Source organism: Neolamprologus multifasciatus, chromosome 1 (assembly GCF_963576455.1).
Source record: "Neolamprologus multifasciatus chromosome 1, fNeoMul1.2, whole genome shotgun sequence".
Lineage (NCBI taxonomy): Eukaryota > Metazoa > Chordata > Actinopteri > Cichliformes > Cichlidae > Neolamprologus > Neolamprologus multifasciatus.
In genome coordinates, this window is record NC_140439.1 from 33975725 (window position 1) to 33983330 (window position 7606).

General features: G+C 37.7%; 1 protein-coding gene across 1 annotated transcript in view; it reads right to left on the reverse strand.

Moving 5' to 3' along the window:
• The window catches only part of mctp2b (multiple C2 domains, transmembrane 2b), a 47013-nt gene extending 39685 nt beyond the window's left edge, over window positions 1–7328 (reverse strand). Inside the window, exon 1 of the mRNA XM_085155737.1 lies at window positions 7198–7328. The gene's annotated coding sequence lies outside the window, so the exon portion shown is untranslated. The remainder of the gene's footprint in view (window positions 1–7197) is intronic.
• Window positions 7329–7606: the final 278 nt, after the last annotated feature.

Consider the following 7606-nt stretch of genomic DNA (forward strand, 5'->3'; position numbering starts at 1 on the left):
AACCACACACAAGAGGAAGAAAGCCAACAGACTATTTAAGGAAATGCTCTATAGTTTGTGTAGGGATTCCAAACTTGCTGCTCTTATCAACATACACTAGATCTAACAAGGAACCAAAATATTATGTTTAAAGTTGTTCGCACTTACATTCCATTGCAATCACTCAACACCGTGACATTTTTGTTATTAAAAAGCTTAGCTTCAGATTATCTATGATCATCTAATCTCTAGAATTAAGTCTTGCAATTGAAACACTGAGACTGGAACAGCCCAGTCAGTGACTCTTACCCAATTTGTTCTAGACATGTGTGAAATCTGGTTTCTTCCTCCAACTTCAGAAATAATATATTGTGTTTGTGATATGTTCAATAGTTCTACTCCTTGCATTTATAAAAATCAACACAGTATGTTAAAAGGTCTCATGCCGTCTTACTTTCCTCTAACAAATTTGCATGTGTGCGTCTCAATTGTCGGTCAAAAGTCTGCCAGAGGCATCCCCTTGCCTTATGTTCAGCAACACGTATATCACAGAGTGTGTATCTGTTTACTCAACACCAGTGGGTGTATGTTCTCCTCAACTTAGATTATCAGCTTTATTTCCTTCAGTGCAGGAAATAATTATGGGATCCCCTGCTGAATTTATGTTATGCTCACTTGCAAAGAATTAAACGCGCACGACTGTGGGCGACCGTGGCTCAGGGGATTGGGAAGCTCATCTGTAACCGGAAGGTTGCCGGTTCGATCCCCCTGTTCTCTCTGTTCTGGTCTTGTGTCCTTGGGCAAGACACTTTACCCTACCGCCTGGCATTGGCCGATGGCGCGATATGGCAGCCTCACTTCTGTCAATCTGTCCCAGGGCAGCTGTGGCTACAACTGTAGCCTCCACCAGTGAGTGAATGAATAGTGGCATTGTAAAGCACTTTGGGTGCCTAGAAAAGCGCTATATAAATGCAATTTAATGGTAGTTTAAAATTTAGAAAGAGAGATAATCAACTAAAAATGCTTCTCCCAAAAAAACACATTACATAAAAGTTGATTTGCATGTCACTGATAATGACTAAGTATTAGATCCCCAAACAAAACATGGCTTAGTACTTGGTGGAAAAGCCCTTGTTGGCAAGCACAGCGGTAAGACTGCTCTCGATGCTGGTCACCAGGTTTCCACCCATCTCAGGAAAGATTTTGACCACTCCACTTTACAAAAACTCTCAATCTTTAAGGTTTCTTGTCTGCCACTTAGCAACTCTCTCCACAGATTTTCACAGCTACTAGGCCACTGCAATGACCTTAATTTTCTTCTTTAGCCTCTTCTTTATTGCCATGGTATGTTTTGGGTCATCGTCAGGCTGGAAGACCCACAATAGATCTTCAGTATTCTGGCTGAATCCAATATTTTACAGTACATGACCCAGTCCATTTGCCCCTCAATGCAGTTAAAGTTGTCATGTAGAAAATTAGGCCGAAAGCATAATATTCTTTGGGTCTTTGATCTTGCCCATTGTGCAGGATAAGTTGAAATGGAAGAAATTGATTCTGTAGACACATAACTAAATGCTATCAGGAGTATCTGGAACTACAGTAACTGACTGATTAATTGTAATCTGTGTCTCACATGGGCACACACTAGCAAGCACCTGCAGGGACCATATAATGTAAGATTATACCCTACTTTATATTGCACAATGGGAAATCCAAAGTTCAAACAAAGCAGTAAATGAGAAGTGTTTGAAATACATAAATCTGTATTTATCTAATGATAGTCACAGCAAGTTTCATGACGTTGAAGCAAGGTGGTTTTTCATTTGATTCATTTATACACCTAAAGACGCTGTCACTGTTGACTGTAGTTTGAAGTCTTTAGCGGATAAACTTAGCTGTGAGTGACAGAAACCCACTGTGAACTAACTCAGTCATTTCAATCTTTTAAGGACAATAGGACAACACAATATGTCAGTTTCGTGTTTACAGCTTGTTTCCACTGCCCTCAGGGACCAAAGTTGGGATTATCAGGTCTGATTATCATCCAAATTTCCCGTTTTTGGCCACAGAATGGAACGTAGCAGGAAACAGTCCATTTCAGACACGGCACTAGTAGAAATACTCCATTTAATGAGGGTGCTGCCTGTACAGAATATGAGGAAGGTAGATCACATTATGGCCACTCACTGTGGTAACTTTCCAGTAAATTCACATCATATGGACTTTTCAATCCACTTTTTCAATTCAATTGCCATTTTGAATTCACTACATGTATGAAGATTTTTTTAAATCATAACTTTAAATACTAAATATTCCAGATGGTCCTCTTTCAAAAAACAGGAACCTGGAATGATATATGTCCCATTACTGCTTTATTGGTCATTACAGACCAACCGATTAACGTGCATGACTGCCAACAGGGCTGATAGCCTGCATCCCTTTCACGTCACTGCATTTTATTGGCAGGATGTTTCACTACAAAGCCCAAGTTAGAATATCAGCTAATTTCAGGATCAAACTTCATTGCGAGCAAAATGATTAATGGAATCAAAGGAAATTTCAAGGGCGTGATGGGCTTAAAAGAGTAATGGGAGAAAAAGACCATGTGTGCAGAACATTGCAATGTAGGGCAATGATCGTGTGATTTGACTCAAAAATGGTCTTAGGGCTTGAATTAAGTATAGTTTCAAAAACACAACTCCAATTCCAAATAAGATGGGATGATATGTAAAATAAAAATAAAACAGAATGCAATGATTTACACAAACAGTGAAAATGCAGAAAGAGAAAATTATATATATATATATATATATATATATATATATATATTATTTTCTCTTTCTGCATTTGTATATTTGAGTCTGACAGTGCCTAACAATCTCCAGAAAGTTTGGAGTTCCCTCTGTAAACATCTTTATGTGTTATACTTGTCCCAACTTTTTTGAGGTTATATATTGTTGCCATCAAATTCAAATTCACCTTAGTTTGAATAGAAACAGTATATTTTCTCAGGTTAAACGTGTAATAAATTTCAGTGTCCCATCTTTTTGGAATTGGGGCTGTAAAGAACCCCCCAAAAAGCTATAATCATGTGACTGAGACAAGAAAGCAGGTCTCAATCAACAGCGCAGGAGAGGACATAGCTTTCAACTGACAGTCCAGCCACTGTTACCACTGGAAAACAGCAAATCATTAGAAATTTAAAAAAAAAAAAGAAAAAGAAAAAAGGTGAGGCCCACTTCTCCATTGGGAAGAATAGACTCGGGTGAAAGGCAAGATGGTTCATCAGAATAGGGGGGATTTTTGTACTATGAAAAGTTTCTCAGAAGACTATTGAAGAAATTTTCTTACATTTCACAGCCACTCTGCGGGATCCAGAAGGCTGGTTGGTTGTATGGGCTAAAATACATGTATGTATAACTTAAGTAAGGCTAACGGCATGATGCAAAAACTAAGGCTTGGTCCTGAATCAATATGCCCTTCCTAAATAAATAAATAAATAAAAAGATATTGGATAATGTACTGTAGGGCTGTTCGATATAACGTTATATATCGGATGACAATATAAAAACATCTATTGTTTCCTATCTTTTGTTTCGTGGTGTCGTAAAATAAACTGTTTACAGCAATATTTTTTCATCGTTTTGATGGTCACTGTAAGTGACTATATTAATTTCTTAAAGTTCTCTCTTTCTCTTATATTTAATATAACCACACTACTGACGGTCAAGCGCCTGTTTTTAAGTGTTGTCCATAGCAACAACAACGGTAAAACCATCGCGTGGCTCCGCTGTCCGCTTGTTTGTTTTCTACATAAACTTTTCACAATAAAGCTCAAGATCCTGTTGAGAGTTTTCAAAATAAACTGAATCACGTGAAAGAGTATGCAGAGAGTTTACGGATAAGAAGGAAAAAAAAGAGCCGTCAGGTGCTAAAAAATAAATCTTAGACTCAAACTTTGAAAGAAAATGGTGGCCGTTACAACTTGTGTCTAAAAATGTATAGTTTCATGCATCGGTTAAAACACTCGAATCCAGGTAAAGGATGCCCAGCTGGAAAAACTTCACGCAAGTCAAATTGCACAGAATTTCTGTTTCATAAAATCTGTCTTTTTTTTCCTTCAAACACAGAATTTACAGAAAATATTACATTTTTGTGATTTATATCGTTGTCAGGACGATAAATGTCTTATATCGGGATATGCGATTTTTGTCATATCGCACAGCCCTAATGTACTTTAAAGTTCCTAATTTGTGCAGTATAAAGTTCCAGCAAAGTAATAAATGAGAAGTGGCTGAGATACATAAACCATTATTTACCTCTTGACAGTCACGGTAAGTATCATGACCTTTGAAGTAAGGTGGTTTTGTTATTTGATTCATTTATACAGTATGGGCACTGTCACTGTTGACTGTAGTTTGACGACCTGATGTCTCATTGATAATTAGCTGCAGATCAGCTCAGCTGTGAGCTCTAAAAACCAACTTGGGAGGAGGGGGGAGTTCCTGTTCCCCCACCATCAGAAACATACTGGTCAAGTCTGCAGTCATTGTGCCCTTGATTAATGCTCTGGCAAATGACTAATGCATTAAAAAAAAAAAAAAAAAAAGTCTAGCAAGTACTTTAAGGCACCATATATTTATACTGCACAAATAAGCAACTCCAAAGTTCAAGCAAAGTAGTAAATGTGAAGTGGCTGAAATACATAAACCATTATTTACCTAATGATAGTCACAGTAAGGTGTCATTTCTTTAATTTCACTAGTTTTTTATGCCTAAACATGCAAATTTAGTAGTTATCTTATTGTGTATTCATCTGCATGAATTTCCAACAGACAAAGTATAGCAAATTAAACGCCTAAATGCACATTTTGAACATTTTCTTTTCACTATCCTAAAATGTTACAGAACAAGTACATGGGGAAAAAACCCACTCTTTCTGCCTGCCATGTCTCACCAAGTTCAAGCTTGAACTGCCTATCCTTGTACAGCACATCATTAGAGCCAGAACAGTCAGGGACCACATGAAGGCTTTTGCACGAAGCCAGCTCAGTTCAAGGACATGCTGAGGCCAACTGTCCATCATACAGATAAACATGTCCCAAAACCTTCCTCACCAGCCTCCTTGTAAGGCCCTTTTTTGACTATATTAGATAGCTAGACATTCAGCAAGATTGCTTAAAAAACTGTCCTAGATCGCAATAAACAGGAAATAAACAGGCAATGGTTTAAGGTCACATTGTTAAACAAACCTGAAAGTGGGTACATGTACGTGCAAGCATTTTTTACTGTCCATGAAAAAACCCTTTGCAATAAGACTAATGCCAAATGTGTATGAAAATCATCCTTTGATACTAGTACGTACTAGAAAGGCATCCTGTCTGATTGGCATGATTTCTTATATATAAGGGATCACTCCGTGTTATTACAAAAGCGAAAGCAAGCTCACACATGCATCAGTGGTTGCAAGAAAATCATGCACAATTGCACACAGTGCATTCTGTCTCCCATTTCAAAATGAGGACGCTGCTGTTTGAAGGAAAAAAAAGACAGATTTTATGAAAAGCCCGACAGTACACAAATAACTCATGATGTTGTTTTATACTGATCCCGGGTTAATCCGTTGTTAAACATTAAAGTACTCTGGCTGAATGGGTCTTCTAAATATTAGAGATGTAGAGATCTGACCAGGCAATGATTTACTGAAGCGGATAAACAATAAAGGCTTCTGTCAATTTTGAAATGTTCTGCATACAAGTTCTTATCCTGAAAGCAGGCTCCTTAGAAATTACAGAAAATTGTGCTCTCATTTTTTTTAATATTTATAATTCTGACAAAATAAAGGAAATAATCTGTTATGCTGTATGGGTAATTTTTTGGCAAGGTTTTGATCCACCTCTCCCATAAGAGCTGAAGCCTAAACACAAACCAAATTTCTGACTAATTAACATTATCCTGAGGAAATAATTCAATTCCCCCACAACACAACTCAATGAATGGTTTGGGGAGTATGACATGAGGAGATCAGATCGTCAGATCTCAATCCATTTTAGCACCTGTGGGAGATTTTGTACTAAGATGACAGTGAAGACACTGTATAGACAGTGTTAATCACAAATACTAGACATACTTTAAAAGAAAGTTGCTCCATCTTTAAAGCAGAGATCCAGAGACTTGGAACACTAAACCTGCACTAAACCTCTTCCTGCAGAATGTGGTGCCCCTTAGCAAGACACTTTCAGTTTCCCTTAATTTACCACCCCCATTCTCTTTGTGTGTATACGTTCTAAAGTATTGATGCAAGTTACAAAAGGTCGCATCCATCAATGCTCTTTGAAGCCTCTAATGCTTTTTTCTTCCCTTCAGCTGATTTATTGTGTTGAGTAACTGCATCACGGTGTCTCTTGCTGAACAAGACAAGCTATTTCCTGAAACGAGTCTATTTCACAGTTTGTGGTTCCTATGCTTTAATATGAGGCAAGACAGTGACTGCAGAAAATACAGACAAAACGACAAAAAAAACATTTACAGATTCAGTAGACTACATTTCAGACATATAATAGTCAACATAAAAGCTGAAAGCTTAAGTATTGTTACTATGTATACTAACCATAAAGATGTATGTCGGTCTACAGCAGTAAGCCGGTAAGAACCTAGTAAGTTTTCGACATTCAATCAGCGTTGGTAAAATGTGATCAATAACAGTATTCTTCATATACTGCATTTTATATGTAAGCCTTTACCATGTAGCTCCATGCAAGACACTATGTAACCATCCGTGTCACCCTGACAACATGAGGCTTGTCCAGCAGCGTCTTGCAGGAGCACTGGGAGGTGACCACGATTCATTAAAAGTACCACTGAAACCATTTCTTCCTTGATATCAATGCCGAACTGATTAAAATGTTATGTCTCTATTAAAAATCATTTAAAATGAAATGTAACAACATGTTTCAATTCGTGAGTAAGAACAAACATTTAATTGTCAGATGCTTGAAGGGAGTTCTCGGTTACCCTTCTTTAAAGACTCATAAACTAAAAATTCCCAAACTGGCAAACTGACAGCTGGAAGGTCACTTCTCATCTGACCACCAGCAGTAATGTTGCCGAGCAGGAAGAAAGCTCACCTGACTAGCCGCACCTCGAAGACCCCAGCAGGTAACTTTCTACTTCTCGCCAGGAAAAGAGAATAAAAGAAAAACAGAAATTCATATTTACCTTTTTTTTTCCCCGCCCGCTGCTGGATACCTCCAAGGTATTTATCCTTATTCAACTCATTTCAGTTAAACTGTGTGGTTGGAATTACAAAACAGCAACAGTTGTGCACATCGATTGCAATTTCTGGCTCTGACACACTTCCTCCTCCTCCTCTCCCTTTTAGCATCAAATATCAGCTATGACACAACAAAGCGGCTTATGTGCTTTTCAAAATAAAAGCTCTTCCGAGGACCGCGTGCACTGTCCATCTGCACAATAAAGGAGAATGAAATACATAACCTGAAAAAAAAAATACATGGGTATTTTGAAACATATTTTTACAGAGGTTATCTGCATTTCTGTAAGTTGACTGCAACGTGTAGACTATGTATGTCTTTTTTTCTTTTCTTATTTTTTAAAGACAGATCTT